The 12,365-nt window shown below is 39.7% G+C and overlaps 1 protein-coding gene across 3 annotated transcripts in view; it reads right to left on the reverse strand.

The window, feature by feature from the left end:
* The window catches only part of USP25 (ubiquitin specific peptidase 25), a 137,855-nt gene that overhangs the window by 124,321 nt on the left and 1,169 nt on the right, over positions 1-12,365 (reverse strand). The gene's annotated exons all lie outside the window — the stretch shown is intronic.

A 12,365-nucleotide genomic window follows, 5' to 3' on the forward strand; every position in this document is an offset into this window, starting at 1 on the left:
GGTAAGCACCCTGGCGAGCCGCGTGCCGAACGTTGCCGACCCCTGCTCTAGAAATTACATAAAACATGATGCACAAAGCAAATAATTATATAGTTATATGGGGGGAGGAGGAAATCAACTGTTACCTAAATATTGTAAGCCAAATCATTCTCTATGTGAGAAAGACCTGTTCAGGGAACAGAAAACCCTGCAAGTTCACTAACGTGGACTTTCCTCCAAACCATCCTGGCAAGGGGCAGACAGGGCGTGTTTTGTACTCACTCTGCCTCACAAATCTCCACACAAGGGGAAGGGAGTTTGAGCCCCTAAATCTGCATGATGGCCCAGGTTCTACACAGAGCTAGGGATACATGTCAGACTATCTAAGCCCCACTTTCATTACAAGATGGCTCTGTCACGCTTCCATAGCCTAGTAATTTAGGGTACATATATACTGCCAAAAGAAGCCACAGCAGCAAATCTCAGAGCCCAGGTCCACAGACTCAGGCTTGCACCATAGCACTAGAACTACCAGGGTTAGCATTCCCACATGAGCTCCGGAACCTGGCAAGGAGGGTGGGTCTCAGAGCCCTAGCTCCAGCCTGAGAGTGAACATTTACACTGCTATTTTTAGCACCCTAGCATAAGCCCAAGTCTGTAGACCAGTGGTTCTCAACCCACGGCCCAAACAGCACATAGCTGCCGCTCTGGTCTGGCCTCATGCCCAGGGCTCCCAGCTGCCCAGCCCCGCTCTGTGGAGGGGTCTCTCGGTGTGGGCGCTGGGCATAGGGAACTGGGGGGGGGAGGGGCTTTAAGGAGAAGGGGCACTATGGTTCTCAACCTGCAGCCCACAATGATAAATAGGTTGAGAACCACTGCTGTAGACCCACACTCACTGCCATGTTTGGGGTTTGTTTTGTTTTGTTTTTTGCTCTGTAGATAAACCCTTAGAGCAGGGGTCTCAAACTCAATTTACCTTAGGGCCAGTTTCAGTCCTCAAATCCTCCCAGCAGGCCAATGTCGCTCATGCCGCCCAGAACCCACCCCCCAAAAAACTCCACCCACCACCTGCCTAAAGCTCTGGGATGGAGTTTGGGTGGGGGAGGAGGTGAGAAGTTGGGCTCTGGGAGGGGATTGGGGTGCAGGCTCTGGGACGGAGTTTGGGTGGGGGAGGAGGTCTGGGGTGCAGGCTCTGGGAGGGTGTTTGGGAGCAGGGGGGTTGTGGGAAGGGGGTGCAGGCTCTGCGAGGGGGTGTGTGGAAAGGGGAAGGGGGTGCAGGCTCTGGGAGGGAGTTGGGGGGTGCACCACTTACCTGGGGGGCCTCTGCACTCTTCTGCCCCCAGGCACCACCCCCGCAGCGTCCCATTGGCTGCAGGGGCAGGACATAGGCCGCCCCTGGGCCGCAGGGAGGGGCCGGCAACAACTGGAGCGAGCAGGCAGACATTGCTCAGCTCCACTGCGCTGCCGGGACCCCTGAGGGGGGAGCAACCCAGCAGTTTTGGGGCCGGAGCCCTGCTAGCCACATTGGGGAGGCTCACGGGCTGCAGATGGCCCGCGGGCCGGGAGTTTGAGACCCCTGCCTTAGAGCTATCCCTTCAACACCCCAGGGGTGGGGAGGGAGAAAGGCTCTTACAGAGGAAAAGGGAAGAAACAGCACCCTTTTATATGTGTAACCTACAAGTATTTAGGAGATGATGAATTGGGGGAGATGCTACACACAGCAGACCTTCCCACAACCCCAGATTCACAGAGGCATCATCATGTTGTTCTCTCTTGGAGAAACTTCAGGAGTTGCTGGGGCAACAGAAGCACTTCTTTTTTTGAAGGATTTTCTGTTCTATTTTGCTCACATCTCCACAGTAGAGGCCATGAATCTAAAGTTTTTAAAAGATGAGGGACTATATATACACATAACATACGCATGAAGATTAATCTCAGCCATTTGATAGTTCTGTTACTTGTTAATATTTCTGAACGTAACCCATCACATTATTAGAAGTTATTTAATTCTTACAGGCCACTTTAGCTCGTTAAAATCAACTTCAGTGTCGCCACTAACTTTCACGGCAGCAACATTGGGCCCAGTGTCAAGAAAGTATAATAAATACTGGTTCTACCACATGATATCGTTTAACACACAAAATATGTTGGCAAAGTAAAATGATTTACCTTCAGTCTCATTTGTTCTAAAATGAATTTCCATTAGCATTTAACTGAATCAAGTGAAGCTTTGCTTCTGGGGAAGTGCCTCTGTCTTATTTGTGTTTTATATTCTTCGGTAACTTATGATTAACCATTAGTAAAAATATCTTTGTTCCATTCAAGTGCAGATGTTCTTATGAAGTCCACATGATGTTTAGGTTGATTTTATTCAAAGGATAATACAGGTTTACAGAAACACTTCCTAAATTGAGCATTAAATCTAGGCATGTAAATAATCTATACCAGAATCTAGCTGGAACGCCAGTTGCCCCATTCTGCATTCTGATTGGCTGAATGGATCTTTTTTATGCTGTCACAGTCACACACCAACACAGCTACAGTTTTATCCCTCACACAGTTCTGAGACAATTTCCAACATCTATTATACTTATTGAGTGATGGGCAAGTTTAAAGTGGGTAGGGTCAAAGATAGGTCATGTTATGGGGATTGGAGACAGACAGAGGCACTTGGGGAGTAGTGAGAGGCTGAAGGAGAAAAGGGGATATATTTTAAACTGCCCCTTCTCCTGAAGTGTCAAGCTACCTTTTCAGCAGCAGCTTGTTATCCTTCCAACCACTTTTAACTCATTTTCCAGTGTAAAGGGGTTAGTTGATTTTGTTCCTATTTTCCCCTTTTTTTAAAAAAAAAGAAAGCACGCTGAAAGCAGCTGTTAAGAAAATCTGCTTCTGAAGGTCAGCTAGGTTTCTCGAGGAGTCCAGGAAACCTTACCAAGACACAGAGAGAGTGGTAAAATAAGCATATTCAAAAAAGCTGAGTAAAGATGTTTTAGCACCTTTTCATTACTTCTGTTGTTTTTCCATAAACCCTACAATCTCTTTTAATTAAATGTAAAAGTAATAGGCCTAACAGCAATAAGCCACTCCAGAGCGTGCATTAGTAGGCTACTGGTGCACTTTTCAATGGCTGAAGACAAGACTGAACACCACACTCAAGAGTACGCCTGAAGTGGCTCCTAATGTAAACCCTGAAGTGGCTTATTGACATATTATTCTACAGCTTTTTAAATGCTGAGATCCCTTATGATATAAACACCAGTGTTACTGTCAGCAATGAGAATCTTTAAAGACACCACTGTATTGACCTCACTTCAGCTTGCTGTGCCAACCTCATATTCCTCAGGCAAGTGAAGCTCTTCTGTGAGCATGCAGGAAAATGAAATATTCCAACTTAAACAATGTTTCACAAAAGAGAATACACTAAACTCAGATTTCTGCTACAGAAAAAATCCTACATACTGTGCAGTATAAATTAAGATTTCTGCAGTTTTTTCTTTGTTGCATACAGAGGATGTCTATTACAAAGAGATCACATTTTTGTCCCCCAGTATCAGTGACGCATTTGTCTAAATGTGATTTGTTGACTGTTTCACTTGAAGCTCTCTGGTCCTTCTGTAAAAGCTTTAAAAAAGGCCCTTTTTTTGACAAAGTTAACCACTTTGTGTAATTAAACGATTATTAATCCTACTATATCCCCATGGTGTTATTTTTAACCTTTCCAGGTGTTTTTAAAAAAGGTCTGTTAATAAGAAGGCACTGACTCAAGAGAACAATTCTATACCAGAAGGGAAGAATAGACTACACTAAGTTATTTAACAAGTTGGATTGTGGGTTTTTTTTGTGCTTGTTCGTTTTAAACCAGTTCTCATTTCTATGATTTGGAAAAGAATTTACTGCCAAACTGGCTGCGGTTTGCCGCTCCAGGCCAATGGGGGCTGCGGGAAGTGGCGGCCAGCACATCCCTTGGCCCACGCCGCTTCCCGCAGCCCTCATTGACCTGGAACGGCGAACTGCGGCCAGTGGGAGCTGCAATCCACCAAACCTGCAGACGCAGCTGGTAAACAAACCGGCCTGGCCCACCAGGGGGCTTCCCCTGGTGGGCCACGGGCCGAAGGTTGCCGATCCCTAAATTAGATTTTTCATAATATAATTCAGACTGATACTTTACAGTCTCAGAGTAAACCAGAAAGACAAATTAATCCTGCTGGACTCCCTCTATTTCACAACAGCACTTATACTCATTCTCCAGCAACAAAAATATAACTAACTATTGAATATGTATGAAGGACCCACAGAAACCTATGCATAGTATCACATCACAAGGATTAATTTGCATGAACTTTGCACAAATCTAGATGACTAAAGTCAGATTCACAGGTCCTCTGACTTCAATGGGCTTTGGATCAAGCCCTTAAAGCTGTGTAGTCACTAAAGACCATCTGCCAAATGAATTATTCTGCTCTCAAAAGCAAGAACCTAATATATTTCTTGAAAATGCATAGAGGATTATTAGTTTGACACTTAAGTGTTAAAGTTAAGGAGAACATTTGAAGTATGTCAGTCTCTCTTTACTTGAAACCTGTCATACTGAGACATTTGTACATTTAAATGAGTAAGATGAAGTGCTGCTGATTTTCTATCATATTAATATAAGAAACTCTTTAAGAAATAAGTTATGCTGAATAAAATGTCTCAGTTGCCATTAATTTAGCAACCTAGCGTAAAAACAGCATTGTTTTCATCAAGGCATATGATGTCAAAAGGTTTGCATCAGAAAAAAAGAATGTCTGATGCTAATTTCCAATATTAATCTGATCACTCTGTTACTCCAATTCCAATGACTTTGTACTGTAAGATACTAGGATTCCTTATAGAATCTCTATCCTCACCCAGAGTAGCTATCATGACAAATGAGTAAATAATTCAGTGTTGCAAACTCTCACAATACTGGTATTTTTTCCCTCAAAGCTTCAACTCTTGGATTAATGTGAGAACACCAGCTTTCTTTAAACCAAGTTTCAACCCTCACCTTTTCAAAGAAAAGATTGAATATGTAACCTCAAACGTTTCAATAACCAGAAGGCAAATAAAAATAAACCAATATTTTTAATCTTATAAATTTTAAGACAACTATATCTGGGGGCCTAAATTGTGATTTCTGAATGTAGTAATACCTACGAAGAGCAGATCTGTAGTGCACAGGACAGAATTCACAATGCCTCGCACAGACATTTGTGAAATAATCACGTTCTTCTAGTCACCACACCAAACCCCTATTTATCTTTTCAACAATCTTAAGACCTTCCCCTATCGCAGTCAGCTAGAATTTTGGTATTGAATTTAACAGGAGATTTAACTTCAGGAATAGGACTTAATTGATTTGTTGCAAGCTTTGCTATACTAACAAGTTCTCCAAATGCTGGAACATGAACAAGTGCTGGGATGTGGAGTGCTCAAAAGACTGCAACAATTTAGCTAAATTTTGCTTGGCCCTGGCATGGCATGGCAGGGCACGGCACAGCTGTTTTGGAGCCCCATTTATTTTTTAGCTAAAGAAAATATGATTTAAAGCAAGTTTTAGTACAAAATGGTTCCAGCTTCCCAATGTCAAAAAAAATTATTTTGAAACATAACAAATTACCAACATTTATATGGTCAGAAACTAAGAATTTAAACTAGTATTAAGAAATCTGGGGTTTGCTGCTCAGAACGTAACTCTTCATATGGGAATATTGAAAGTGTTCACAGTTTCTATCCTACGAACAAGCATGGGGAGAAGAGAGAGAGAAGAACCAGGCCTTTTGCCCAAAAAAGGGGAGTGTACTCCCAATTACTGATTACTATTCAGTAGCTAAACATGCAACTGTATTCTTTTTTCAATTTCACAGCTATAAATCACTTCGAGACCACAGTCTTTTCTAAAAAGTCTGCAAAGGTAGTGATGAAGAAAGCTACACATTTCTTAAGCAACCGGACATGATCACTTTCACTTCTACTATATGCAAAAATCAAACACTGCAGTTAATGCTGCTATTGTATCAACAGCCTTTCATGGTTAACTCTACTTCATTCTTTTTTACCTAGCGCTTTGAAGGCTATAATAAATATGCACTAATTGAATCAGACCAAAATCTACCACACATTATTCACATAAACCTCTGAAAGATGATGTATTGTAATCAGTTGCCACAATGACCATTTTAACAAAAATTTCACTCAGAGTTCAATATTTCATACCATTAAGAAAGTGGCTGCTTTATTTTTAAGTACACCAAATAGCACTTTAACAGGAATAGTCATATTTTATAACAAATAAAGAAAAACTGTCTGGCCTGAACATTTCCAATTCATTTGGGAATTTATTACTGTTACAGTAACTTTTCTGCACTACAGACATTGGTACTACTGTAGCATCTTAATAATAACGTGGCTATTATTCACATTGTGATGCTGGAATAATACCCTTTAATATAAAGTTAGGGATAGGTTCTGCAGGATGCTGAGTGCCCTCAACTCACAGAACTAGGAAGACAGGCCCTACTCAAAGTGTCTGCTGGTGCAGTAGCTTAGTTTTGAAAAACTCTACTTTTTAAAAAACAAAAAAAATTTTAAGTTTCATTTTCAAGAAAAGACATGGCTTGCTTTCATTTAAACCTCTCCCTGCACTGATATCCATACACTGCATGACTGTACTTATTAGTGCAGGAGAATAGAAAGTGAAACTAACTAGCATAGCCCAATCCTACAAACATTAACTTCTCACTATTGACTAGTAATAAAACTATGATAAGCAATTCCAGATAAGTCAGAAGAACTCCTCACTGTAGTAAGTGTATGACCTGTAATAAGTGAAGTACAAAAAGTAAACTACATAAACAAAAGTAGATTAGTCTCCATTTCTTCCATGACAGACAAGAACTGAATAAAAAGGCAGAAAATTTTCAAAAAACTAACACCCCTGCCCTTTCAGGTTCATTATATATTACACAAAACTCAGTTGTCCCACACACACACACACACACACACACACACACACCTACCTTTGTAGATCACTTTTAATGGTCCAAGATATACTGATATTTAGGAGCACTTAAAATAATGTGTTTTTGAAAATATGTTTTAATCTTTTAATGCAAAGTTGTGTGATTCTTTTATAAACCCTTCATAAATGTTATTTAGTATAGCCATAAATATTTTTGTTTTGTTTTTTCAACAACTTAAATAAAGCCATTTTGGAGTTATACCAAGAATTAACAACAAGTTAATTAGTTAAGACACCTTGTGTGTTTGTATATTTTGAACTTGGACTTGATCCAAAAGCCGTTCAAGTAAGGTCTTTGAGGCAGGAACTCTCTTTGTTATGGGCTTGAACAATGCCTAGTACAGTGGGGTCCTGCATCATGACCTAGATGCTACTACAACACAAATAATACATCATAAAGTCACTGAGGGGATTCCCATTGAGTTCAATGATGTTTAGATTAGGTCCTTAAATTCGTCTAATAGTAAAGTCATAATATGGCCCACTGACTTGATAAATGTAAATCCCAATTTCACAAAGGTTGTAAAAGGCAGACCAAAAAAAATGACCATAAAATTCAGGAAATATTCGATAACTTATTAGGCTGGGGGAAGGAGAAGGACAAAATATGTTTTGTATTGATTAGACTTTCATAAAATTGAGTTTTACCTGCTGTTGTAGTATTAAATAATGAGAAGGGTCTATGTTCAAGCAGAAGTTACACATAATAAGGCTTTATACACACACACACACACACACACACACACACACACACACACACACACACACACCCCGCCATATATTTTAAAAATAGTCAACGCCAACACAATACACAGCATTCCCTCCAAACATGCTTTTATGATGAACTCACTACAAATATTTTGAATATCTGAAGCTGATGCCAGCACACGCTGAACTAACTGGTCGCAATAACAAAAGTTCAAGATCATGTTCACAATACCATTATTTCAATGGTGGTTGGTCTTAAAACCATGAATTGTGGAAAAAATGGTACAACATTTCCTGAATATTTTTAGAATAGACCACCTCATAGGAAAACGGTCCTTCAGATAATCTCCCCTCCCTTTCATGACTGCATGGATCACTTCTCTCCCTCACCCCCATTTGTAATGGCATAATATTCTCATGACGACTACAGCAACTGTTCATGGAAAAGTAATATTAGGGAGTAATATAACATTTCAGCTGTTATTCAATGCAATTTAGCAGCAGAAAACAGGAAGAGCCAAAAAATCACATGACCAGCCAACTTTCCGCAGGCTACCAGCAAACCACAAACCAAAAGGGCATATAAGGGAAACACATTTTAACCTATGGAAGATGCTAAAAGAAAAAAAGCAAGTTGTCTTTTTCCTAACAAAGTGCTATATACCATTTACAAAGTCAGTGCTACATATCCTTAATACAGCATATTTCTAAAAGATAAGATGAACTGCCACCTCTAATTTTATTCTATTATGATCACAACTACACTGGCAAAATTCAGATAGTTCTGCGGCAATGATAACTGTCACGGGAACTGCAGCATAAATAAAACACAAGCTTTGTTTGTTTGTTTTTTAAACCTCACACAACAACCACCATCCAATCCTTTTCTGAGTGGCACACAAACCAGGATAGCCATTGCAAATTGGTACCATGCATTGGCTGTTCAGAGGCTGGTGTAAAATGAATTAATGATCTAAAGCCATTTCTTATTAGACAGGAGGTCAGCTATAGCTTACACTTCAGAGGAGTTAAGTGACATAGTGGTGAAGCCACATATGATCTGTGTACACTATTGCTTCTCATTTTCTACCACTGGAAAACTGCATTTGAGTTTTGGTGGTGTACACAATGTCTAAGGGACTGGAGGCCCTCCACAGCAAGAGTGACAGACTACAACCGTGTTCCTTTGAAATGTCAACTTGAAGACACATCTACCAAACTGAACGGCCAACTGTGTGGAATCAAACAATAAAAATTCTTTACCTTCTCAACAAGAAGCCTGATCAAAATCAACATTTTAGTGGAAGGAAAAGAGGATAAGAGTCAGATAGGATCCAAAAGTTAACCAAATATTGGGAATACCTCTGGACAAAAAAACAAAAAGCTACCAACCTATTTACATTTATTAAACTACTTGTATATAAACATGGACATTACAGATGACCCCATAAATACTAAATGTTACAGATTCCCAAGTTGGACACAGCAACAAGACTAATAATGTGATCCTGGTTATTTTTTGATTCAAGAGATAGAGAGCAAATCTTGAGTAACACAAAAGTCAAGATGCCCAGTAAACATGAAGGAAATAAAGATCCAATTTTAAACAGACCCAGATTCTCTGTCTAAGTAAGGAAAACAATATTAGGCCTTGTCTATACTAGAAAGGGTTTGCCAGTATAGCTTTACCAGCAAAATCTCTGAGTGTAGACAATTTATACGAGCAAAAGTTCTTTTGCCAGTGTAACTGTGTCTACCCTAGTGCTTCTGCCAACATAGCTATGTCGGTAAGGGGTACGATTTTTTTCACATTCCTAAATGAAAGTTATGCCAGCAAAACTTAAGCGCAGATCAGGCTCCTAGCCTGAGTGAACCAAGCTTTGAAGTTAACTATACAGCATTGTACCAAATAAACCCATATTTTAAAGTATTACAAAAGCTGCTAAATACTTCCTGAGTAACAGAAAGCGATCCTGATTAATTAGTTACTGAAAACCACTGTTATGAGGAGTAAGGGTATTCTGCTGACTCAAAGTCATCTCTTGGAAAGCTAATAATACATTTGTACCTTATATGTAGTTTCTCTGCACTAACAGAGGACCATCATGAGAGACTTTCAGTCCTTACCCACAAACAAAAAAACAAACAAACAAACAAAAGCACTCTCCACTCTGCTCCCCCAATAAAACAAACTCCCACCATGTTTAGCACCAGTTCAGCTAAACCAGTAGGAATTTTTGTAAATTTTCCCAGTTTAGATAAGGTATTAGTCCATTTTAATATTTACATAATCTACTAGTATATTTTCTATAACATATTTGGCTTGTTATTTGATTAAATCTGTCAGCATGTAAACTTTTGATTGTATCCATTAAGATTTGGAGCTGTCACTTGGAAGACAAAATTTGCAACCTGAACTAAAGGTTGTTTTTTCACATACATTTCAGGGGAAATAAGTTATAGAAAATGTAGTATAAGGGAGATTTTTCATGTTACATATTGCTAGATATTAAAACTAAAGTAATTTTAGACTAATATGCTTTTGCATCCTTTTTTGGCTTGAAAAATTAATGAACCCTGAATCCTCTGAACTGCAGAGGTTTAATATTAATTTACTAAGATAATACAATGCAAACAGTTTTACTGTACACTCTTTTGAGCGGTGTAAATAATAAACTACCAGCAGCAGCAAGATTTAGTATTAGAGTTCTTGCTAATTCAACTTTTTTTTTCCAGGTTGAATCACTAGCTGAAATTTAATCACAACCAACCACTTCCAAGTTTAACTTCCAAAGGGGAAAGAGAAAGGAATCCTCAGCTACAGACCATTGCCCACTGGTCTATCTGACAGCCATGGCTAGGTCTACAGTAGAAATGCTCCAGTGACACAGCTGCAGTGCTTCAGCACAGACACTTACTGCACAAACAGAAGGGGTTCTTCAATCAGTGTATCGCTTCTCGGCTCTCTGTGAGCTGAGGGGTGAAAACATAATCTACCTCTCTGAGATGTGGTAGGTAGGGTCAATAGAATTCCTCCATCAACCAAAGGGTGACTACACTGGGACTTTGATTGACTTTACTACATACACCTCTCAGAGGTGTGAATTTTTCACAACCCCGAGCAATGTAGCCAGGTTGACTTAACTTTCTAGGGTATACCAGCTCCATGATTGTTTTGATTAATTTGTCAGACATAATTGACAGAAAGAAATGTAAGCATGCAGACCTACCAGATATTACATGTCTATAATCCAAGCTCCAGTACAATAATTAAGGGCTATTCAAGTACATCTCACCAATAATAGCATTTTAAGTTAATTTATTGGTCACAAAAGGTGTCATAATTGCAGTAGTAGAAAATGAAGTTCTCTACTATTCACAAAACACAGGCACTGGCAGCAAGACTTTGCAACAGTAGCTTGCTAGCACACTTCAATTTAAATTGGTATTGAACACTTCAGGAATGAGAAGATAAATTTAGTCCATGTCCATTCAGCCTTTCCCCTCCCGGCTGAAACTGCCAACGAAAGTGCAAATTATTGCTAATTGTGACAGCAATCTTTAGAAGTTGGCACATCTCTTGAAGGGCTTATCTAAACTAGAAAGCAGTACTACTTTAATGATACCAATATAGAAAAAGCAGCACAAGTAAGGACAGTTATACTAGTGTCATTATTCCCATATGGGAAGGTGAGAATAACTATACCAGTACACACTTTTATACTTGGATAGCCACATCCATACCAGAGTTTTATTGGTATGACAATTTTGGTTAAATACATCACCCACCCACCCCCAGACAGTTACACTGATAAGAAAAAGTGTAAGGCTAAGTCTACACGAGCATTTTTGTCGGTAAAACTTTTGCTGGTCAGGGGTGTGATAAAAACCACACCTCTGACCAACCTAAGTTTTACTGACAGAAGCGCCAACATGGACAGCGCTATATTGGCGGGAGATGCTCTCCCGCCAACAAAGCTACTAGCGCTCATTGGGCGTGGTTTTATTATGCCGATGGGAGAGCTCTCTTCTGTCACTACACCGGGGACCTTACAGCAGCACAGATGCAGTGGTACAGCTGTGCTGCTGTAAGGTCTGTAGCGGAGACAGTCATCAACTCATTTCATGTTAACCAATGAACAGCAACAGATAGTACCAATTTTCAGCAGTGACAGAGTTGAAAGGTTCCACATCACCACTAGCTGCTTAAACCCAACTGGAAAAATGCAATTGACAAAGTCATTAGAGATACAATCTTCAATTTTAATAAGACCTCCAAATGTATTTTACAATCATTATATTACTCCACTGTTATATGCTCTGAATAGTTTCCACTTTAAATATCTACTGATATCAGTATTTGTATTTTACATTTAAGTAACACCTTTCACCCCATATTTTATATGTACAGCATAGCACCTTTCTCCTCAGAGAATTACAAGGCACATTATAAAATATGGGTACTATCCTACAATCCTTAGTCATGTGAATATTTTTTTCTTAGATAAGTATCCCATGAGTTCAACAGGACTGCTCATGAGGGAGTTTGAAGACTGGGCCCTGCATACCTGTACCACCACTGAAGTACAGCCACCTTTGAAGTGAATGGAAGCAACATGACCTTGCACTCCAGAGC

The sequence above is a fragment of the Terrapene carolina genome, unplaced genomic scaffold (genome assembly GCF_002925995.2).
Source record: "Terrapene carolina triunguis isolate 2854851 unplaced genomic scaffold, T_m_triunguis-2.0 Scaffold38, whole genome shotgun sequence".
Classification (NCBI taxonomy): Eukaryota; Metazoa; Chordata; order Testudines; family Emydidae; genus Terrapene; species Terrapene triunguis.